The 24,577-nt window shown below is 47.4% G+C and overlaps 1 long non-coding RNA gene across 2 annotated transcripts in view; it reads left to right on the forward strand.

The window, feature by feature from the left end:
- LOC121068640 overlaps nt 1-24,577 on the forward strand; it is a 150,385-nt gene that overhangs the window by 104,437 nt on the left and 21,371 nt on the right. The window contains exons 1-2 of one of the 2 annotated variants that reach the window (XR_005819003.1): nt 3,699-4,227; nt 9,437-10,256. The exons of the other annotated variant lie outside the window; for it this stretch is intronic. This is a non-coding gene — a long non-coding RNA (uncharacterized LOC121068640). Of the gene's footprint in view, nt 1-3,698; nt 4,228-9,436; nt 10,257-24,577 lie in introns of those variants that run through there. 2 annotated transcript variants of the gene reach the window in all.

Raw genomic sequence — 24,577 nt, forward strand, 5'->3', positions numbered from 1 at the left:
TTCAAAAAACTGTAACTTCTGCTTAGAGATCAAACAACTGCCATATGGTGCTGTTTTTCCTATAGCACCAACATATTTAGCTCTGCCAGGGGAGGTCTGGGGAGCTGATTCTCAGCGGCCGTGTAAGAGATGGCTAAAATTGGAGCAAAACAGTAACAAGGCAGAACAGCTTTGGAGAAAGGAGGCTGAATAGCAAGTGTTGGAAGGAGTGATGTTCCCCCACTGGCTAAGTCCAGCAAAGGGGACTTCTGGGAGCAGAAGCTGTCTCCATCCCAAACATCTGAGGCCTCAGGGGTGCTCATGGAGTAGAAATATCATTGTAATGGTCACTAGTTTTGGTCACCTCTGGCTGTGGATGTCGTACTGTCCCTGCTTTTGGAGGAGATGGTGAGGGCTGTCATCCTCCAAAAAGAGCCAGCTCTCTGAGGGGGCTCTTGGAGGCAGGCAAAAGCCAAGGTATCCCAAATGGCAATGGGTCACTTCAGGGAAGGAGGTCATGGAGAATTTGACCTCTTTTAACTTATGAAAGGCTGACAGCTACCAAGATACAGGTGTAAAAAATATATTTATTTTTTTAGGACTCTTTTTATATAACTCTACTCCTCCACCAAGCTCTGAATCAACACTATCTCAGTTCAAAAAAAAAAAAAAAGCATGTTACTGCTCTGATTTTCAGCTCTAAGACCAGATCTCATTAAGAGCTGCAGTTAACAGCACATCTAGCTAAAAGGAAAATTTGGCTCAAAACCCTGTCACTTCTGCAACACCCATTTTTCATTCAAGCGTTCAAAGTTGATGCAAAACATTTTTGAAAATTAGCTTTTAAACGCACTCTGTAGTAATTTTTCCAGTGCCAACCATTGCACGGTGCATCTGCACCGTAATAAACTTTTTGCAGTACCTTAAATTTGTCTTGTTATTGTCTATCAAGTCTTGTTAATGCTAATCTTGTTCCAGTGCTGACTCAGTTGATGAGCATAATTTTGTGATGTAGGCAGCCCTAATTCGTGATCTTCTGGGGTTTCACAGAGTATCCAGAATCTTCCTCAAAAGCCATTTTGTGACTAAGATAGTCATGAAAAATCTTTGGGCTTAATGTTGAAAGTTACTCTATAAATGCAAAGAAACATTTGAGCATCACAAATGTGGTTTTAATTTTGTTTTATCAATATAGGGATCCATGCAGGAGCCACATGTTACCCTGCACTCCTAAGCAGCTTATTGTGTCACATTAGGGAACAAAAAAAAAAACAACAAAAAAAAACCACCAAAGCTTATAGCATTAAAGGCAGCCTGAATTTTTTGTTCCCACCCCCTTTTTAGGCTTTCTGCTCCAGTAGCTCATGTAGTCGTACTATACATCAAGTGACTTGAAAGTATCTGTAATGCTGCATCCCCAGCACTGTAAGCAAATAAACTATTTTTGTGCAGCAATCTGTAAGCTGCACTTCAAGAAACGTTTTGTCATCTACTGACAGACATTCAGGAAGGCTCAGCGGGGATTCAGCAAAGAGGCTGGGCACTGGCAGAATGAGGAAACTTGCCTCATTTTCCTTGATGGATTAAGTTCAAACAACCTGAGGAAGGGGCTGATGGCAATGGATTTTCCTGGATTTCAGCATTTTAGAATAGCTCAGCTGGAAGGGGCCTTTAAAGATTGAGTCCAGTTGCCTGACCTCTTCAGGGCTAACCAAAAGTTAGCACATTGAGGGCATTGTCCAGGTGCCTCTTAATGCCGGCAGGCACAGGGCATCAGCCCCCTCTCTAGGAAGCCTGTCCCAGTGTCTGGCCACCCTCACGGCAAAGAAATTGTTCCTAATGCCCCGTCTGACCCTCCCCTGACACAGCTTTGTGCTGCCACCACACGTCCTGTCATTGGCTACTGGGGAGAAGGGACCTTTGCCTTACAGAGCTGGTTTTGGTTTGGTTGTTGGGTCTGTCTGTCCCTGCTGGACAAAATCCTCTTTCTTTCAGAGAGAAAAAAAAAAAAAAGCCCTCCTGCCCTAGAGTCACCAGTCAGCACCCAGGATAGTTGCATTTTCATTCGCTTTCATTTCCAAGGGGTTTCCTGTAACTCTGGGATATAAAGCTGGGTTTATTGAAGACTTATGTTCTTTCTTTTCCACGCTGGTGTTTCACAGGAGCCTTCACTTTCTGCTACGGAACGAATTGCTTCCCCCTGCACTGCTGAAATTGCTGTTTGCTGAGTTCCCTTTGTGCCAGGCACTTCCAGAGACTCAGGACTGGATCAGGCCTTTCAAAGACTTTCCCGTACACTACTTCCAAGGTTTCAAGGCTCACCTGCTTTTTAGCAAGCCGGCACTTACACCAATGTTGATGGATGCTTTTTCCCTACTTCTTGCTCTTTGTGAATGAGTTGTTGGCAAGCGCTCCTGACTGCAGCTGCTGATGCCTTAATCTCTCTTCATGGAGATATGGAGGTTGCCTTCAGTGAGTCCCTAAAGTCCATTGCTGCGGTGTTGAAAAGCTTGGTTCACTGCAGGAACAGAGCGCAGTCTGCAGAGGCAAGTTCACTGGCCTGATGGTGGAGCTGATTCTGCTGGGACACATGGGGAGCCAACACCCCCAGCACCTTGCAGCACATGTCCTGCAGCTGCAGGTCTGGTTGCAGCTGTGTGAGCATGTCTGAGTTAGCTTCAGTTACTGTATGAATGCTCCATCTGAGATAAACCTGCCTTTTGCATCCCCATCCTTCAGGAAAAATCAAAGTGTTTGGGCTGAGATCTCTTTAATTCTTGTGCTCTGCTGCTGGCTGCAAGACTTGGGGCTGCTTTGAACTGCAGCCTAGAAAGGAGCCTAGAGGTGGAGGAGAGCCACGCTCCCTCCCAGCACAGCCAGGCCTGTGGAGGAGCTGACCTCTGGTTCTTCAGTGCAGAGAAAAAAATATTCAAAGCAGGTTAGGCTTGACCTACATTTGGTCTTTGCAGTGTGCAAGTTCTCCGCTTCCTGCATTTTTCTCGTGGTGACCTTTTGTTCCTAGGAGGTAGATTAAGAAGTGCTCTGAGGTATCACTGTATGTTTTGTAAAGCAAAATTTTCCTTCCAACTGGAAAGAATAATTTGAAGATTATTTCAGTTACAGGAAATCCCACAGTCGAATTAAAAAAAGGAAACTTGTTCTTGCGAAGTCTTCAAATATCGTAGGATTAAATCTCTCTTTAGGGCTGACATTACGGGTGGGATGATTGCCATTGATATCTCATATGTGCCATGTGCTTCAGAATAGCATGTTGCACCAAAGTGTCTCTCGCCACCAATCAAATCTCAGTGAGTGGAAAAGAAACGTCTGCCTCAGACCGAGTAGGGTGAGTGAAGGGCAGGTGCTGGCATTGGAGATGTCATAGTTACAGCTGGGAAAAGTATGGATAATTTTCCTCTGCTATTTTGATCGCTATGTCTGCGAGCCATGAACAGAAGTGGTTATTCAGAGGGCAAGAGGGAGGACTCGTAGAGTAGCATACCATGGCCCTGGGCCCAGCTATGCCAATGCTTCTATTTTTTTTTTCCCTCTCCCTTCCTTTTTGACGTGGCTAAGGACGTGTTTTATCTATTTTTCAGTGAAGAAGGGGATGAAGAAGATGCAAGTGAACATGGACAGAAGTGGGTTTTTTTTGTTGTTTTTTTTTTGTGTGTGTGGTTTTTTTTTTAGCAGCTTGCCCACTGCAGAGCCAGCTGCCTCTGCGGTCACAGAGCGCGCTGGCTGGTGTTGTGGTGTTTGCAAGCGTTATTCGTCACAGCTGACGAACTGCAGGGGGAAGCAAAAACATCATGCGCACAACCAAAGATGTCTGCAGGCAGCAACATCTCCAGAAGGTCCATCTGTAGCAGGAGCCTGCCGTAAAGCTAAGCTGACCTATTTTATCTTGCTGGATCCTGACACAGGCAAAATGTTATCCGGTCACAAATCATTTTCGCAAGGGCACTTAACATCTTCTGGCCATGTTTTGTCAGCTGGCCCTGCTTGCCTTCCGTTACAATACCTGTCTTACCTAGGTAAAGTCATCTGAGCAACCACAGAGACCTCAGGGACAGAGAGCAGCTTGACCTTATCAGTGGATCTGCCCCTTTCATTTGAAGGATGCTAAGGTTACCAAGTGAAAGGCAGGAGACGGCAGACAACGTTTGCTGGAGCAAAACAGCCAGTATTTCACAGCAAAGTGCGGCGGGGAGTCAGGACAAAGACCAGGGTGCGACCGTGCAGCTCAAGGTCGGTACGATGCCAGGAGGGCTGAGTTAAGGTTACCTGCATGGCCTCGCTTCTGGCATGTCCCAACTTGTGAGAGCTTAATTGTTAGTGTTCCCATCTCCTCTGTGCGTGCCTTTCCTCATGTGAAAAAAAAATAATAATAAATTTTATTGTGTGGCATCACATTTAACACCCACGTGGGGCTGAGATCTTTTGATTAGTTTTACTTTTATGGACTAGCAGAGCAGTAAGATGTTGAATACCTGGACCAGACATGGAAAGGCAGAGGGCATTTGCCAACGTGTTTTTGGTGTTGTTTTTTTTTGCTACACAATGATCTTCAGCCTCTGTTTCTCCTCTGGGATTTAACATATTCCCACTGCTTAAAGGGTCTTTCACATCTGATCCCTGTGGGGCCAGCTGTGTCCACATCTGTTCCAAAGCTGCTCCTTTTTCTGTTTTTTCCTCTCTCCTCTTGCTGCTCGCCCCATCCCAGGCTTTCAGCCCTGCTGATCCCATGAATGTGGCCCTGAGATGTTCAATTCATTTGTGCTCTGACCCTGTTTAGTTTTCCTGTCCGTCTGTAACACCTCCTGCTTCTGATCATCTATGCGTGGATCTTGCCCAGTGCCCTTCCTGTGTCCAAGGTCTGCTGGATGACGAGCGGTCAGCATAATTTATTCACTGTGGGATACAACTTCTCAGCAGATTTTTCTCCTTTAACATGAAATGGTGGAATCCAAGGCAGTCAGTGTAGGCACTGAGCTTTGTGCGATGAACTCTCCCAAGCGGTGGTTCTCACTTGCACAGCATCTCCCTTTGTCCCTCCTTAGTGGATGGTACGCGCGCAGAGATTTTTGAACTCGTATCATGAAAACAGTTTGTAGTGTAGATGGGCTTGCTATTAGATGTTGTGATTAACCCCTGGTGATGATCACCCAACTTGGAATATCAAGTTACAGTCGCGAAGGAATAGCGAGTCAGAGTCCCTGTTGATACTGGTCTCTGCAATCCTGCTGAAGGCAACACAACTACGCCATTTCACACCACACATGGTGTGTGCCAGTCTTTATCTGGCATCTATAGCTCTAATAGGAACATACGCTTTGCTAAATTAAGAAGGAATATTTTTGTGCTTTAGGAGAAGCATGCTAACAATCCTGACTTATTTTAAGGATGTGTCTTAAAAGCATTAAAAGGGGCATGAAATAATAATATATGTAATTTACCACTGTGGAGACTGTCAAGTGTTGTCATGCTACTGGCATCACATTTAATACACAGGCTGCCAAGAGGCATCACTAATAGAATTTGCATTAATATACAAAGCTTCTTTAAAAATTAATTAGCCAAAGTAGAGCATCATGTGCTGAGACTCTCAAACAGGAGAGAAACATTGAAGCCGTAGTGAAAGAAGCAGTCTTGAAGCTGCTTGCAAAGCCGAGGACAGCTGGAAGCATTGCCCAAGCCCTTCCCTCCTGCCCAGATGTACTCAGGATGATGGGGATGCAGACATAAACTGACAGTGTGAAGCATTGCCGTGGAAAATTGTGAAGAAAGTCATAGATTTGGAGCGGGCCCAGAGGCTGTTGTGCTGCTGCTGAAGGCTGTTGTGTTGCAGCTGTAAGCTGGAAAAGCTGCAAAGAAATACAAGCGACCTGTTAAGTCCTTGAAAGAAAATGAGATCTATTCTAATATTTTATTTCCACCTTTTAGAAACACCAGGCTGGAGGCACCAGCACTCCACAGCTTACGCAGCGCGTGTAAGTGTGGGTCACGCGTTTCTGTGTGAGCCCAACACCATGTGTGCTGAAGGCAAGCATGCTGCAGGCTTGCCTGGGTCCAACTGTCCAACAGCAGCAGCGAGGTGTCGCAGAGCTTATCAAGGGAACGTGATAACCCTCACCCAAAAGTCAGTCCCCCTCTTTTTGTGCTCTTTCATCAGCCTGCAAATGCAATGGCAGACCACTGAGTTGGGATGCTGTTAACTTGATTGATTTATTAAATTAGCAGCAGACGTGCACCTTTGGTGCCCAGTACCTTCAGTTTCCTCGTGCTGTGGAGATAGCTAGAGGTGGGTTTCGCTATTCCATGTGGAGGAGAAAAACCAAACTTACTGCTCGCTTGTATTGGTGACCTTTCATTAGAAGCTGAAGGTAATGCTGTATGTGCCAACACTTGGCTGGTTGTGGCCTGCTGTCCTTTTGTACCTTAGGTTATAAATCTGTACCTGTGTTATAACTCTGAGCCATGACATGGCCAACCAAAGGGGCCTGGCCCCATTGCCCACCAGCATCCTTTGCATCAGCTGAGTGGCAGGAAACAGGCCCAAAGTACCTCTAGCAATGAGCTTCTCTACCCCTTCCGTACCAAGAAATTCCCCCTGGCTACAGATATTTTCCTTCCGTACTACCTGTAAGTGAATGCTCCCTCTCCTGCTATCTGTTAAAAATATTCATAATTCCCAGTCTTCTCATATACTGTCACCTTGAAGATATTTATAAGCTGTGATCCTGTCCCTTTTGAGTCGAGGCAGTGCCATTGTTTCTATTGCAGTCACATATCCCTCAGTGTCTAATTTCAGGGTTTGTAACTCAGCGGTGGAAGTTTGGTCTGGGCTGGAATTTGGAAAGTGAAGTTTCAGATTGGAAGCAATAAAAAATAAAATGAAATATTGCTATCAACGTTAAGCTTACAGAAGGGTGAGGGAGGTAAACATTTTTAGCCACAGTCTGGCTGCTTTTGGTGAGTTAGTTTTTGTAAGTCAAATGAATTGCAAGCAGTGCAGCCTTTCTGCTTTTGCAGCAGCTGCTGTCCCCTCAGCACCTCCATCTGCCCCATGCAGGCGTGCAGGCACTGCAGCAGCTTTGCTGGGCAGCCAGCTCTGCTACAAAGTTTTGCGGGCCAAAACAAGACCGAAAGCTGCCCCTTTTAGGACAAATCCTGCAGTTTGAGTCCACCCCTGGTCAGTACTTGTAGGTTTTCCTCTTTCTCTCAATGGAGAGGAATGCAAAGCACAGACCCCAGGAGTGGTTTTCTGCCTTAAAGGAGATGGTTACCGTAAGCCCTGCTGTACTCGATGAGCCTGTGTTTCTCTGATTCATCGCTTTAGGTCTGTGCTTGTTCCCATGGCCGTCTGGGTTACTTTCCCTCTCCGCTCCCCAGGAAATAGTGTTATTAGCGATAAATGCTCAGACTGCCGGTAGCGTCGGTGGATTCAGCACACAGATCGAGCTCAGGGGACATGAGCTTCGCCTCAGGAGGGCTGAGGGGGTGGCTGGCAATGAGAAAACACCTACACGCCGTTCTGCAGCAAAGTGAGACATGAATGCTCTCTCGCCAAGTGGGGAAACTCAAAGAGCTCCTTTGCTGACCAGATGCATTGAGTAGCAGGAGGGGAAGGCAGAGCACAGGGAGGATGTCGAAGGATCCTGATTCCAGCCTGTCTGGGATGAGCTGGTAGTTGCAATGTGGTTAGAAGCTGTAAATGTGGATATTTTTACAGCTGGACTTTACCTGTTGGGAAATGAGGAGGGGAATCCTTCTCAACCCATCCCCAAAGATGGGCTGAAAGCATTGGAGTGGGTCTGAGGAACAAAACGAGAAACAAGAAACTCTAAGCCTAGGAAGGTTTTGCTTTTGCATCTGAATGAAAATAGATATTTTTTCTTCCTTTCTTTGCCTGTGCTGGTGGGAACGCTGCCCTGGTGGCTGGCCCGAGGAGCTCCCCTCACTGTACTGCTTTCTGCAGCCCTGCTCCACTGGCCAGCATCGCCCAGCACAAAATAGGTGTGGGATAAAAAAACCAAACAGCTTTCAGTGTGGAAGTCCCCAGGGTCGCAGCTCAGAGTGCCCTGAGCATCTTTAGAAGCTGAGACCACAGACACAGTGCTGGAACAGCGAGCAGCTTCTCCCTGGGGGTGGTGGGCCTGCAGAGACCTGGGGAAGGAGGATTTTGGGGGAGTGAAGAGCGACTGGCAGCTGAAACCATCCGTGTACATTGAGAGGGCAAAAGGAAGGGCTGGGAATGAGGTGCTGGGGAAGGTGGGCTGCTGCTTTCTCTGTGAGAGAGGCATGAGGCTCCTGGGACAGGGCTGCACGTCCTCCGTGCGGTCTGCTGAGGGTGAGCGGTATGGAAAGGGTGCTGTGTGTGGAGCAGCTGCTCCACACTTCTGCTGAGGGTTATTTATCTTGGTTCCTCACAGTCTTTGATTTCCCCAGAAACAAAGCAAATCCCTTAAGGCCTTTCTTTTTCTTGCCTTCCTCCTGAAACCTGATTGTTTGAGATTCAGGAATCACGCACATTGGGAAGAAAGTTACTTAGGGAAAGCAGCTTGCCGAGCAGGGCACGCCAGCCTCTGTCTGCTACGTGCTGCACCCCGAGGCTGAGTCAGGAGCACGTTGGGAAATACTGATCTGACGCTGCAGCAAGAGCCTGCAGCTCCACGGCTGGGGACTGAAGCCATCAGAGGGCCTGAAGCTCCTGCAAAACATGGTCGCAGAGGACTTGGGGTGTAGCGACCGAGAGGTAAATCCTTGCCTTCCCCTGTTCCCGGCAGCGTGAGTTGCTCAGCCTCAGATTTTGCCAGGTCCTGCGTTCAGCCCTGTGGCTGGGCAGACCCGGCCTCCTGGCAGCCAGGAGAGAGCAAATCCAAACCAACCCCTGCCCCATGCCTGCAGCAAAGCTGCTGGCATGGTGTGGTGGGGAAGTCTGGGTGCTGGGGCAGTGAGGCCCCATGGCTCCAGGCTATCGCAAAGGATTTGGAAACGTGTTGAGCAGGAGGGCGATGGGGTCAATGGAGCAGGTATGTGAATTATAACCTGGTCCTTAGTTATATCACTGAGGACAAATGGAGGCTGAATATTCCTTATTCTTTTCCCCTGGTCTTAGCAATGCTCTGGTGCTTCTTATCCAGGCAGCTGGGGGCTGCACGTCCCTGGCCCTCCTCTCCTTAGGAGATGGCAGCAGGCTCTGCGGCAGGGGCTTAAGTCCACATGCTAGCCAAAACCCCACTAACACTTTCTGTTGAGTCAGTGTCTCCGTGGAAACATTTTCCAATATAACTTTGGTACGGTAAATACTAGAGATATTTACTTTGTTTCAGGGCAGTGAGATCTTTGGTATTCCAGCCTGATATTTGTTTCCTTAGCCTGGCTTAGCCTTTATTGGCTCCGGGTGGTTGGGCAGGGGGAAGGGAGCAGCCGTGACTTTCTGCTCATTTCCTCTCAGGTACCTGAGGTATCACCCACGCAGGCAGATGGCTTTGGAGGAGACTCTCTCCAAGGAGCACTGCTGACACTGGACGTGGCAGAAGTCACAGCACAGAAATATTAACAGCAAAATCACTTTGCAGATGTTATCGTCAACTCGCCATCAATTTCCTCCCTCTAAAAAACCTGGTGAATGCTTGTAGCATAAGAAAGACAGACTAATATGTGGATCTTGTAAACAGAGCACTTGTCAAACACAGACACTGCTGCTGAGGCACACATTGGCACAGGCATTTCTGCAGCAAAGCACCGAGTTTAGGCGTGGCCTGCCCACGCAACGTACTGCTGGGCAGATCTTGCATTAGCCCTGACCAGCCATGGCCTCAGACTCAACCCTGTATGTGTGTGATGGGGACATACTGCCTTGTGCCTGGATGCCACTGACTTTCTCACCACAAAAGCTTCTCCTGGCACACGTGGCTGAAGCAAGAAGGGCTCCTGGGCCGACCTGTGTGAAGCTGAGACGTTGCACAGACACCGGTGATTTACCCGCTCGCGGAGGGACCCAGCAACAGTGCCAGAAAGTGAATCAGGTCTGCCCTGCTCCTTAAATTTAGACTTGTCAGCCCTCATCTCTCTCTCCAGCTTTGTGAAGCGTAACAGGATCCAAGGTAGTTATAAAACAATGTCAAAGGTGTTAAAAAGATTACCATAAAAATACATCTGTTTTCTGCAATACTGCCTTGAAATGCCACGGAGCTCCTGGAAACCAGAAGGGTGGCACACGGCTGCTGGAGCAAGTCTTATGCAGACATGGAGAAGAGAAGCCTGCTGAAATGGTGGGATTTTCTTTCCTTTTCAAATCATTATTTTAGGGAGTTAGAAAAAAGCAATTCTATTTCCAACATGGTGCAGACCACTATCTACCTTCTAAATCCCTCTAACCTGATTAAGGCCTTAAGAGTTTCAACTATTGAAAAATAAGAGTTTTTTCATATAAATGTCGTAGCATAATGTCCCCAGTGCAGTGAATACAATTAGGTGCCTAAGTCTTATCTCAAGGAATTCAAATAGCTCAGCCTGTAGGAATCAATCAACACTACCAAAGGCTTTAACGTGTGTATGTGTGTAAACGTAGACTATGTGTATATATATATAAAGCTTACATGCATATATGTAATTGTAGTTTATGTATATGACCATTTACAGCCAATCTTTAGAAGGGATTTTCTTTTTACCTTTTACAGATGTGTAGCTAGGCAAACAGCCTGGTCTAACAGTTTGGAGAGGTGTCTGTTACCTTTGTTGTCCTTTGGATCCCACCTTTGCCAAAGGTGAGGCTCAGGCATGTGGCTGGTGTTTGCAGAGACACAGCTCCGTCTGTGATAGTTTTCTTTATATCACATACAGGGTAGTGAGTTAATACAGAAGAATATAGAGATCCAGCTCTGATAAAAGCAGCGTGCATATTTTCCAGGAAAAGCAAGCACTGCAATTTCCTGGGGACTGTGGACCTTGGCGAGTCGCCACCCCTACCATGGAGGGAGTTTTGAGCTTCCTCGGGTAGAGGAGACTGTGATCATGTCTCTCCTCCTGTACTGTGACTTACCCACAGCCCTCTGAGCCCTGAGGGCAGAGCCCTGGTGCTTTCCATGGGGTTTGGTCTTAGAGCCTGGTGCATCCAGCACGTCTGCAGAGCGTGGCCAAACCCACGCAGAAGAGAGGAGCCGCCTGGGGCATGGGGGAGGTAGCAGCGGCACCGGCAGCAGTGGGTGGGTTTATTCCTCTCCACGCTTTCCCTCCCCTGCCTCCCAACGTTTTGTGGAGTCGTAAAGGTCAGAGCACTTTAACTCACCGAAGGGATTGCTGCACATAGTATTTGGCTTTTCAGAAATCCAGCATGATGGCGATTGTTAAACCTGCTTACTTCTATGCACCAACGGCCCCTGCAAAATACTGCAGTAACAGAATATATTTAGAAGCAGATGGCGAAGCCGGAAGCGAGCACTGGAGAATGGCTGAATGCTGCAACCAGAGCTCCGTGGGCATGTCTCTGCAAAGCCTCAGGTGAAGAGCTGTGGGACCACAGGTGTCCTGCAAGCCTGGGGCAGGGCTGATGGATGGGGAGCAGGGGCCTTTGCCTGCGGGCAGCAGGAGGAGAGTGAGGAGGAGTTGACAGCTCTGGTAGGGACACGTCTGCAAGGCCTCTTGTGCTGCCTGTCCTCCCACACCTGCCCTCACCTCCCTTGGTCAACCCAGGCAGTGTTCCCTGAAACTCTAGGCCAGAGGAACTGGGTTGCTTGGTCTTGTTGCAGCCTCCAGGTGTATCCTGCTGGTCTAACCTGAAGGTGGGAACCCAGTGGACTCCTGTTATAATTGCAAAGTGGCCAAGGCCACTCAGTCATGCATATTATAAGAGTTGGAGTTTTCAGCTGGTCCACAGCTGCATTTGCATTTTAGCAGCACAAATGCAAATTGTAATCCTGCCAATGAGACAAACGTTTGCATGTGTCCCACCGCATTAAAAGCTACAAGTTTCCTTGAGACGTTCCTGACTGCAACTGTGTTGTGGGTTAACCCCGGTAGGCAGCCAAACACCGTGCAGCTGCATGGTCACCCACTCACAGTGGGATGGGGAACAGAATCAGGAAGGTAAAAGTGAGAAAACTCGTGGGTTGATATAAAGTCAGCTTAATAGATAAAGCAAAAGCTGTGCACGCAAGCAAAGCAAAATAAGGAACTCATTCACTGCTTCCCATTGGCAGGCAGATGTTCAGCCATTTCTAGGAAAGCAGGGCTTCATCGCATGTAACAGCTACTTGGGAAGGTAAATGCCATCGCTCTAAATGTCACCCCTAAGTTTATTCTCCTTCCCCCCAGTTATGATGCCAAGTGGGGCAAGCACAATGTCACACAGCATGAAATATCCCTTTGGACAGCTGTCCTGGCTGCGTCCCCTCCAAGCTTCTTGTGCACCCCCTGCCTAGTTGCTGGCAGGGCAGCAGGAGAAACAGGGAAGGCCTTAACACCGTGTAAGCACTGCTCGGCAGCAGCTAAAACATCGGTGTGTCATCAGTACTGTTTTGGTCACAAACCCAAAACATAGCACCGTACGGGATACTGTGAAGATAATTAACTCTATGCCAGCCAAAGGCAGTACAGTCTCCACCCTTCATTCCTTACCATTTGTGTCATGGTCAGGTCCCATACTACCCAGTACATCCTCATCAACAACCGCTCCCTTCCTGTCCTTTGGTATAGATACAGATGTCATTCCCTTAGTCCACCCCTATAAAATGTCCACTGAGTCCATTTAGTCCCTGAGCTGGGTTCTGTCAGTGCTGGTGGTTGCTCAGGACAGGTGTGGTGCGTTGTGGTATTGTGTTGAGATACTGGGCACCAAAGCCAGCCCACGTCAGGTTGCTGTTGCACTTGTGCTGCTTCTTGTGAGGCTTGAGATAATTAAGGATTGCCGCTTGGAAGTTGCAAGATTCTAGCTAATTTGTCTTTTCCCCTGGAAAAGTACTAGGATATATGATCTCAGTGTGTGGTGGCAGCAATGGAGGAGCTATCGACAGAAATAGAGAATACTCCTGAGGATGCTTCCTAGCTGGCAGCTGAAAACTCGTCTGCTGAGCTCCCTTTTGGGTAACCGGAGGAGACTGGCTGTGTTAGCAATGGGAATTCAAAACCGTATCCAAGAATGGAGCCTAGTGCTCTTCCTCCCGGGTGGGAATACCAACTGGCTGCCTGTTTTAGTGAAAGGAGGGACAAAAAAAGAAGGCAACTGTGGGGAGGAAGGGGCAGATGCAAGAGGGAGAAGCATACGGCACTGGAAGTGATGTAGAGGAGACACCACTGCGAGCAGAGGAGAAACCAAGAACGGTGTTCATCCCGGGGAAGGAATGGGAACCCAGGGTGGGGTGCAGCTCAGGAGGAGGGGAGGGATGGAAGCAATGGGGAGGAGGAGAAATGAGTAGGACGGATGGGTTTCAGTGGTTGCAATGAGGCAGGAGGGCACAAAGGATTAAAGCAGTGCAAAGGGAAGATGAAAGCAAGTAGCAGAAACTGAGGAAGTCTGTTCTCCAGCAAAAATTACAGCAGGAATAGGCCACTGTGCTTTTGCCATCAGACGATGCTAGGATGTTATTTTCGAGCCTTTAGTTTGACCTGAAAACTCCAGGTTATTCACAAGCAGCTTGCAATGGCAGGGCTCTGAGCATGGGGGTTGGTTTTGTTAAGACTATCTCGTTTCTTGTACCGTCTTCACATCTGTGATATTTGCGGGTAAAAATAATTCAGTACAAATACAGTTGTCTGTCTTTAAGAAATCAAAGTTGTTGTGATGCCTGGGGCTGTGATGGAGAGAGCATTAGAGAAGCACAGGCAGAAAGCTGCCGCTGTAGGAAGGCTAAGAAATCTGGAGTTAAATAAAGCAACGGGATCCAGCATCACACTTCCACCCAGCCCCTCTGCGCTGCACTCGCGCTAAAGCAGCACGCGCTCCCGCAGCCACCTCGGATACAGTAATTAGCGCGGCACCCTAACAGTGAACGCGGGGAGCTGTGTTTCGGTGGTGATAAGCCAAGCCTTGCTGCCTGATTCGAGGCAGGCTGCCTCGTGCCTAGCTTCCAGCCACTGTCGCAATAATGGATGGAACTGGATAGTGAAAAAACGGAGGAGCTCAGATCTCCCCATGGGGAGATGGGAGCTGCAAAGGCGCTCGTTGCGTGCAGTAAAGCAGTGCCAGCCAAAACGCAAAGACATCCTCCACCGGAGCCGAAGCAGCGAGCTCTCTGGAGAACTCTTGCCACAGACTGCTGCTTTTATATCTGGTCAATAAACATTAGATGCAATAGATGTTTCTTTGTCGATGCCTTTATCTGAACTTCAGTTACACTGGACGCTAGCCGGGAGCCATAAAATGCTTTATGCTGGTTTATTAAAGAGGAACTTCAATTACCGTATTAAGAATTGACCATTCTCACCCAGTATATGAAAATCAAAATCTGTCAGTGCGGCTCAATGATGATTTCTTGTGTCCTGAAGAGGAAAGGGCTCAGTGCTGCTGCTGAGATGTTCCAGTGCACGCCAAATCTCCCGGTACCACGAGGCTGTTTTCATGTCTCCTGCCGCGACATCTCCTGTCTGCAGACGCCATCTGTCCTGCATCGCTTTGTGAATGGGGGTCAGAGCAAAACAGAAATGTGCTTGAATGAAAACCCAGCTCTGGGGGCTGGAAGCCAAGCTCTGAGCTCCTGCTTGGGATTTTGTTTGGGGTTAAAAGCAACCGTAAGGTAGGATGATGCATTTGGGGATGATGCATTCAGAGGATGTGTCAGAAGCATTGCTGAGCCTAGAACCTATAGAAATGGGGCTGTGTACATGCTCTTCCTCACCTGCCCATGGAAAGCTGGGCACAATCTGCACCTCAGGCTTTGGCAGCATCTTCTGCCTTCCTCAGGGCATCACCTGTGAGAGCAACAAGGTTCCTTGGTGCGTGCAACTGAAGCTGTGGGATTTTGGTGAGGACCAGGCACTGATGGCCAGAGAGGTGAAGCATGGGCAGCACCAATCCTGAACTTGTGCTGTTTCACACCAGACCATGAACTGGCAGCTCAGCTACTTAGAGGGAGACTTAGTTTTGTGAGTATGGCTGAATGACAGCTGTGTGAACAAAGCAGAAACGCTGCTGAGTGGTTTGTGTTTTATCTGGGCTTCCCGAGACCTTTCTCTTCGGTAACTCAGGATCTTGTCCTTCACACGCTCAGAAACGTGCACACAAAGGATGTTCAGGCAATCTGCTTGTGGCAAAGCTGCTTTGTTGTTGTTGCTGTTTGTTATTAATCCCACTAAGCTAAATGGTATAGATTGTGCTGAGGGGGAAAACTGCTAGTTGCTATCCAAGTCACGCAAGCTAATGAAGTCCTGGAGCCAGCAGGTGTCTGTACCAGGTGTGTGCCCACCTCCTCACCTAAAACCAAGTACCGTAACCTGAACAGGACATCTCCCTTTGCACTGTTGTTTTGCAAACTTCCCAAGGGGTTATATGGAGGAGAAGAGAAGTGCAGCGTGGCAGAGCTCAGCCAGGGGTGTTGAAGTGGCTGCAGGTCCTACGAGCAGCAGGAACAATGAGGAATGGCCTTCTCAAGGGGCCGTCATCACCTGCCACTTTCCACAGAGCTCATCAGAAATACTCAAGATCTAATTTTGCCTAAATCCTCTGGTGGTCACAGCTGACGCTCCTCTCTGTGCAGCTCCGAGCATGCTGGGTCCTGCTTGAGAAACAGCATCCAGAAGCTACCAAGTGGCCGGCACGAGTTAACCGGTAATAGCAGCAGGAGCCACTGAGTCTGTAAAGCAAAATCAATGATGCAGGATCTAAAAGCCGTACTAAATAACTCCTCAATAATCATAAATCTCGTTACCAACAGCTCTCAAGCTGCTTTACGATGGAAATGATGCTCTCGCTTTGCAGAGGGGAAAATTGAGGCGTCGAGGAACAAAGCGATTGTTCCTAGAGATGCAGGAGAGAAGCGAGGGGCTGGATTTCTGTGTTGGTGCGTTCTCCGCAGGGCTGCGTTGCCTCCCTCCCACGACTGAGCGGATCCGTGCGGGAGCAGCCTCGCTGGCATTTTGTGGCTCTCCAGCAGGTGTCTGGGGGAGCTTTTCCTGCTGGGCACCAGACTCCTGGTCTGCCCCTGCAGACAGGAGCCTGCCTGAGGGGTTTTGTCTCCTGCTTGGGTTCTGCACACGCAGCAGAAGTGAAGCAGTCTACACATGGTTTAAGCCTCTGCTTTGCAGCAGGCAATGGGAACAGCAGTGCTCGGGAAGTGCTGATGCTTGATATACACAAGTAGCTGTGTGACTCCATCCGTGTTCGCTTGTCACGGTGTTTCTCTCTCTCTCTCTCTCAAAAAGCCAGCTTTTCTCTTAACTTACTTAAAAATGACATCTGCACAGGGCCCAGGCAAGCCTGTGCAAGGGGCAGTCCCGTCACGGGGTTACTGATGGGAAGCCGATGCCCCTTGTGAATTTGGGATTGTTAGCGGCCGTAGATGGGTCAGGGCTAAGTTTCCCAGAATGGCTCCTGAGGTGCAGGGAGAAATTCAGGTGGAAAATCCTAAGTGCAGGGGCCCAGTTTCAAGCCAGAGCCTTTAACCCGTTTCTTACACACACACACACACACACCTTTTTTTCCCTACTTGTTAGTAAATTGTTTAAACCAGTATTTGCTTCATGCAAGGCAGTGATGATGAATGAACTCCTAAAGCACTGTGGCGTGATTAAACAAGAAATGCCGCCCTGAGGGATGTGCTTCATGGCTTCAGAGTTTATGCTGGGGACAAAGAGGAGGAGAACACAGGCTGTGATGACCGCGCTGACGTTTTAATGAGGATGAGAATTATCTTTTGCAGCAAAAATCCTGACGCTTTGGCTAATCACAAGGGCTCTCCTCTCTGTCTCGGCTTTGCGTCGGCAGAGGGCGGCAGAGATTGGAAGAAAACACCGCGACAAAAATCTGCAGCAGTGGCCAGGAAGGGGTGGGGGGGGCGGAATTATCACTGCTGTGCGTTTACACGAGCAACCTGCGTGTGCTAGGGGGGTGCAGGTCCCCCCCAGTCCCTCCTGGTTCCCAGCCAGCTCAGAAACCCCAGCGAGGGCTCAGCCCTGCATCGCTGATGAACTTCGAAGGAATGCAAATATATTTCTGTCCTTTTGGCCTGCGCTTTGCACCAGGATCTCGCTCCTATAAACTGGCTGGCAGGAGGAAAATGCAGTGGTTAAATATTTGCAGGGAATGGAAACAAAAAGCAATTCAGAATGACATCCGAGCCCCAGGCCTTGCTTTGAGCTGCCAGGAAAATAGAGCGTGCAAAATGCTCTCGGTGCCTCCTGCCCCGCGGAGGGAAAAGCCTCGAGGCGGGACCTTTCCCCCAGCAGCGATTTGGGTTCACGGCGTGGCGGCAGTCGGCCCCTTTCCCTCCGTTGGCTTCAGCAGCAGACAAACAACCGAGACTGTGCCGGGCAGCTTCTGGTTGTCTCCTGGGGCTGGGCTCATGCGGGTTTGCAGCAGGGGAGCAGATCTCTGCAGCAGGGTGAAACACGGCACCAGCGAGTGCCACAGCACCTCAGCATCACCCCGTTTCTCAGGCTGCTGCACATTGCTTTCTGGGGCATCGCCCAGCAAGACAGGCCAGGAAATGTTACCAGAAACCAAAGGGAAGGCACTGGGTAGCGATTGCCCCAGGTCTGCTTGCTGCCTGCTACCTCAAACACGGGGGAATTTCCTCATAAAGTGATTGAGATTTATATTTCGGAAACACTACTTGCTGGGCTGTGGAACAGGGTCGTTAGGCCTCCAATTATTTCCACTGTATGACAATTATTAATTTAAATTATAACTTTTGCTTACTAGAAGCCGCAGCAGAAGGAAGGCACCAACATCGCTTTTCTTTGGCGTGAGCTTCTCACTGAAGCAAAGCTGTCTGCTGAGGACTTGCAGATATATATTTGGCATATCTCTGAAGGATTAAACAGTCTAAAATATCCACTGGGCTGCTGACTGCTTTGGCACGGTGTCTTAACTGTTCAGATATGACTTTCAATTGTGCCTTTCACTTGTGCTTTGTTATATTTTTCTTTTGGCTTAGTTTATTGCTTCCAGGCAAGTTTCTGACAGTTGTCAGTATCCCAGGCAGAAAACCCAATGAAAAAGTGCTGAAATCTCAGCTGCTGCAGCATCAGCCTCTGTAAGCTATCAGGCATTTCTCACCACAAAAGGAAGGAACAGGGTGCTTCTTGCCTCTCTGCGCTCTGATGGGGCATACCGGGATTGCATCCTTCCTCCTCCTTCCTCTGCATGTTTATTAAGCTCTTTTTTCCCCACTGCCTCTGATGCAAGACTGACAAGCAATCTCTAGATACGGATCTCCACATGAGTGGGCTCAGCACCATCTTTACCACAGTTTCTTGGTGCAGCTGGGTTTCAGGCTGAAAATGTTGGCGGCAGCTGTGGTAATGCTGAGGACGGGTACTGGGGAGTTTCTCAGGCATATTCTGTACATAGGCCCCAAGGTGCTGAGCATGAGATAAATAAGCAGCCCTGCCAGGTGACAAGGGCCTTAGCACATGGGGTCAAATGGTGTTTGTTGGCATCCTGGAAGATTTTTTGAAGATTTGGAGCAGATTTTTAAATGTAGGGCTCTAGCAAGGATACCCACTCTTCTGCCGAGGGCTCACTCATCCCTGGGAGCGGTTCCACCTCTCCCAAGCATGTAAATATAGACAAGGAAATACAACTGGCCAAAGCCCACAGGTATACATATATTTAGGGTGAAAACTATTAGTGGGAATTCTGAAAAGTCTGTTAAAAAGAGATTTTAAGGATCAAAAAAAAATATTATTTTTTTAAAGTTATTTACAATCTTATCTGGAGCTCAAAAGAAAACGGCCAGTTTTCCAGTTTTGAAGTTTTTGACTACAAACCTCATCAAATATGTATTGAGGAAAATATTTCAACATCTTTTCAGCATTCCCCCAGCAGGTCTCGCTGTGAATGCTGAAGGCTCATTTTAAAATTGGTTTCTGTAAACAAAGCAACATGCATCTCTGAAATTCATTTTCGCTGCATATTTTTTGTATTCAGGAAAAGTTCCCTCCCACAGCTGCTCACAGAAAGCAAACCACACAGGGTTAAGAGCCTGGCCTCAACAAATTTGTTTTAAAAAAAATAATGCAAAAGAGTGTTTCAAAAATGAATGGTGCCTTTCAGCACACAGAAGGAGGTTTGACTATCAAACTTGGGTATTTGTAGTTAGCAGAATCTAAAATTTGTTCAAGCAGTTAGGCTTTAAGGGACACAGACACCATGAAACTCTGAGGCTGGTAAGGGAAGAACCCAGTGGTTTGCAATTAACAGCCAAGTCAACCAGAGGCAGCTGGGAGGGGGAGGGCTGTGCTCCTTTGTAAATGAGATGCCCTCAGCTGGGCAGGAGGGACGGTGGGAGAGGTACAAGCTGCTTCAGAGAGGTGCTACCAGGAGGATGGAGGTACTGGGGGCTGATAGGAGGGAGGGGATGAAAGTTGTGATGAAAAGTCTTTTTTTTTTTTTAAGTTATTTCTTTCAAATAACGTTTGTATTTAATTTATTCCTTTTCTCCTTAGTGGATGCTATGTTGTTCTGGTCCATCAGATGGTAACTGCTGGCACAGACATTCAGAATTAGTGGGCAATGTGAAGTTACTTTTGGTGCATGTGAATGTTTCTGGTTGTCCCCCCATAATGGTCCTACAGCTCAGCAACAGCTCCCTGTAATGTGCTAGGCTTCTCCTGTTTCTTTCAGCCAGCAGGTTGGAGCTGTGTTGCCCTAGCCCAGCAGACTCCTGTTCTTATAGTCCACTCCTCATCTTTCTATGGCTCTTCCATCTTCTTTTTTCAGGGCACCTGAGCTCCATCTCCCCTGTAAGCAGGGTGTCAGGTCTATGCCCACGGGTGGTAGGAGTGGGCTTCCTCACCTCTACCCCTTTGGGAACAGCACACTACTTATTTCACTATATTTTTTTCACTATTTTATGTTTCTTGCTGCCTTTTTTTTTTTTTTTTTGAATCTTCTGAGTGTCTCTAATGCTTATAATGACAATGTATCATGGCTTAGTCTTGTTCAAGCTAAGTTCATTTTGGGGGATACCAGGGGAGTTCTTCACTGGGGATGAGGAAATCCTCCTTCCTCCAGCTCTTTAAAGCCTCTTTAGTTCTTTTTGCTGGAACTCTTCCCTGATCTGTTATTACAAATGAGATGTTCCTTGGAGCTATGGCAAGTGAGTTGTAGCAGTAGTAAGGGTAAATTAAATTTCCTGGGGTTCAATCTCAAACAATTCATAATCTGGGCTATTTGAGAGCCATTCAAAGGTCATAAGCCATAACCATATTTATTACTTCCATTGTGTTTACACTAGCTGAGGAATTCAACTTTTTGTACTGCCTGTTCTGTATTAATAAAAGAGAATAGATTGCTGTGACTGGAACAATATTTGTGTTGCAATTTGCCTTCAAAAAGTAGTTGTGAATAGCAAATGTATTGAAAATGAGAAGCAGGAAGAAAAAGCATATGCTTACATTTCAATTCATAAATATGTATTTTGTGGAACGGGGATAAATGGGAAAAACTACGTGAACTGAATGTGGGAAGCCTGTAAGATTACCTGAGGTCAGAGGTGAGAGGACTTCTCGTCAGATGTATTTTGTTTTATGGCCATTACAGAAGCTGCACTAATGTCATCCCCAAGTGATGACTTCTACTGTGTGCCTAGACAACATGATCAGAGCTTGTAAGTGCTTCAACAGCAACAGTGGAGGCAAGCTGGTGAAACTACCTTGTGGCTTAGAGAAACCTCAGGGACAGAGGATCTGCACAGGGGCCACATTGCACACATTTCTACCTTATGTCAAAATGCATTTGGGTTGGGGGGGAGTGATGAAAAGGGGAATTAGCTGGCTTCACACACATCCCCATATGGGAGAAGAAAGGAGCACAATGGTGAGGTGTTGCAAAGCTTCAGTTCAAGATAGGCCTGAAGAAGCTTATAATCCAGTGAGGTCTCATCCATCAAATGCATTTTGGTGCACAGTTGTTACTGTGTCCTGCATTACCTGGTGAGTTTTGAATTTGTTACTCGGCACTGAGGCTTCCTCGGGTACTTCCCTTAGCTTAAACCAATCTTAAAGATTTCAGAAGTGCCTTAAACTTTAAAGGAAAATTGTAAAGGGTGACTAAGGCTAGATTACAGCCTGACTTTCAGCCAAAACTGCTGTACAATGCCTCTAGTCTTAAGTTGCATGGATGTGCAGAGGTCCTCTTTCCAGCTCCTTTCAGTGTGGCTGACCTCTGTCTGCTTAATTTTTCTGCATTGGTTTTCTGCTTCGATTTATTTCTCACTTGCGCTGCCTGTATCAAGAGATCACAATTCTGCCTCAATCTGTTTGACCTCCTACCTGCAAGTTTTCTTTTTCTCGATACCCTTTCTGGCACACAGCTGATCCAGCTTTCCAGAAGGCTCCCTCACCTGGAGAATGGTGCTTTTCTCTCAGCTACCAAGGTCTCCCTCTATCACTTGGTACCCTTTAACACTGTCCATCAAATCACCACTCAGCTTTCCAGTGACTAGTCCATTAGAACTGGCTATCCCTCCCCTTCAAGCCCTTCCTTCCTCTGATGGCGATCTTAAGTTCTGCAGCTCGAATCCCCTTGTGATACCTGCTTATGTATTCTTAAAAACTTCTTACACTGATGCTGCATCACACAACTCTCCTATTGCTTGCTGGTGTACAAGGGGACAGTCTGGACACATACTCATCACCTTGCTTGAGGGTGACAATCCTGAAAGGTGCTTCTCAACTCCAGCCAAACCCCTCAGCTTGTTCTTCTCATACCTGCCTTCATCTCAATGAGCTCAAGTCCAGCGAATATGGAGACAATTTTTATTGTCCCTTCCAGGCCTTTTTTTCCACTCTCCACTAGAGAGCTTCCCCATCCTACCTATTGCTCAGCCTTGTAAACTGGGTGTCATTGATTCTCATCTGTTTCTTGGTCTATGTCCAGGTTTCCTGATAGTCGTGCTGCCAGCTGAGGATGCTTGGGTGACTTTCAAGTGACTTCTGAAGCAAGAACATATGTTGTCAGCGTTCTGACAAGGGGAAAGTGAGATGAACAACTTGGGGGAAAAATACCTCCCAGGCATGAAGCTGCAACGTGGAGGTTGGGTCTGGGTGCTGCAGGATGAGCTGCAAGCTGTGGGAACTCAGAATTCGTGAGAGGCAAATGTTGGGCCTCACAGCTTGGAGGAGTAAGTCATCTCTGAACACTTTCATAGGGACCTGCGTGTGTTTGGCACCATGCTTGCCTTAGGTTGATGAATGTTGGCTTTCATGGGGAATAAATCTTGGTGCTTACTTAGTCTTGCTGACTGCCCTGACTAAAGAACAAGCTGTCTTGGGGAGACCTTGAAACAAATGCCAACACTTCCTTGTGGAAAATCTTGGGGAGTGGGGAATAAATACGGATGGTGGGTTTTACCCCTCTCTTTTTGCAGAATCTGACTTACTGTTCTGTTGTGGCCAAACTGTGGTATACCTCCCTTCCTATGTAGGAGGCCAAAACATAATGGGTGCTTCCAACCTTTCCCTTACTACTGGAGCAGTTGGATGCAGCTGCTAAGTTTGAGGACCAAAAGGATGTTCAGTCAACACTGACTAAAACCGTGCTGTGACTAGTAGTCAAACAGGCTCAAGAAACTTACATCTGTGCTGACTTGTGGTGTCCCAAATTGTGTGAGTTTGTCTAAGGCCATACTGAATCAAACCCTTCTGACACTTCTGTACTTGGTTAGATGTGGTTATCTGAGGACAGCAGAGCTAAAGCACTAATAAATATTCATGTTCAAACTATTGCAAAATACATGGCTCTTGCTAAACTTGGTCTCTTTTCCACTCTTTTTATAATGGCAGGCTGCCAGAGATGTTGCCTGTGTTCTTCAGTGTGTGCATTTGGTTTTTGCTCAGCACCTTCCCAGCTGTCATGAACCCATTTTGCTTGACGTACAGACCTGCTGCATCCATAGCAAAGAGCTTTCTATAACTTGCTATGTGACTTGGGACTCAGGAATATCTGTGTGGTGTGGATTTGGGGTTAGTGTTGCTTTTTTGTTTTGTTTTTAACCAAAAGCATGTGTTTAGTGGCTGGCTTCTACTGAGAGTCTAAGAGCTTAGCTCTGCCTTAGACCCCTTCTACCCTCACTTTCCATCTCAGTGCACCCAGCTGCTCTGACAGAAGCTGGCATCTAGGTTCTTCTCCTGGCACAGTATTGCTTGTTCAGCGAGGCTGCAGTAGCATTAAAAAGAAAAGATGAAAGAGCCCAGCCACTGGCTTCTGGCCTTAGGCTACCTGAATCAGTTGGCTATTCATGCAGAAGTGTTTTCTGAGCACTGGAATTCTTTAATGGTGTTTTGACATCTAACACCCAATCAAGTCAGCGTTAGATGCTTATTATGCTCTGTTCTCTGAAAATGCCACAAGGTAGTTATGTGTTTGTTTACATGCTGAAAAATAAACATCACTGCCTTTTCCTCCTGGAAATGAGTACAGGAACAGCAGGGAAGGCTCTGATATACAATAGCGACACCATTTATTGTTTGATACCATCAGCGGATAGCATTGTGGTTGCTCAGATCATACGCTCTTAATGTTGAGACAGACTTCGAAAGCCCTAAACAATAACACAGCCTTGTATCATCTGCAAAAAGCCCTAACCAAACCAGCTGAAGAAAACAATTGGAGGTGGGAGTAGAAATTCCTGGGTCAGGGAGTTCTATGTAATGTCCCTTGGGTATGTTTGGAGCTGCGGAGGGGAGAGCCCCATGCAGCTCTTTCTGAATGAAGAAAAGCTGCTGCTCGATGTCTCAGGAGGGACAGCAGGCAGCTCTAGCCCCATTGCTGCGAAGTGACATAAGGCAAACAGTGTCTTGGCCAGGGAAGCCCTCTGTTATTGAGTGCTTAAAATAGTTGTAAATCACAGGAGTATAATAGTTGAATAAAACCCCCTTCCTGTGCAGATCATGGTGTTTGCACAAAGTGAGCTGTCTCCAGCTGCGTGCAGCTGGGTGGCTAACATCAGGTTGCATGCAGTGACCCTTCTCTCACTTCTCTCACCTCTCCCATTATTTTGGTGCTGTGCTGCTGCAGGAAGCCAGTCCCACACTGAGGTGACTAAGAGGAGCAGTAAGAACCCCTTGCCATGGTTGTGCTGATGCATTCTGCTTTATCTGGGATACTTGTTTCTAGTAATGCAGTTCTCTGGTTTCTTAATATATGAACGCCTATTTCAAAATGAATGAATGGATGACTTTACCTGTGCACATCTTTTGTTCGCACAGGGTGCTGGCTTCTTAAATTTATAAATTCATAAAGGCTATAACACCTACAGACTAATACTGAAGGCAAAACAAGCACAGCTCGTTCTTACTGTGCCATATTGATGTACATGTGTGCTTTGCTGTTAGTGTGTAAAGACCACGTGATGTTTTGCATCCAGATCATTCAGATTTTTGTTGCATGAATTGCTGCTCCTTTAAATGTTTAGCTTATAGTTGGTCTTTAAACATT

The sequence above is a fragment of the Cygnus olor genome, chromosome 3, assembly GCF_009769625.2.
Source record: "Cygnus olor isolate bCygOlo1 chromosome 3, bCygOlo1.pri.v2, whole genome shotgun sequence".
In the NCBI taxonomy this organism is placed as follows: Eukaryota; Metazoa; Chordata; class Aves; order Anseriformes; family Anatidae; genus Cygnus; species Cygnus olor.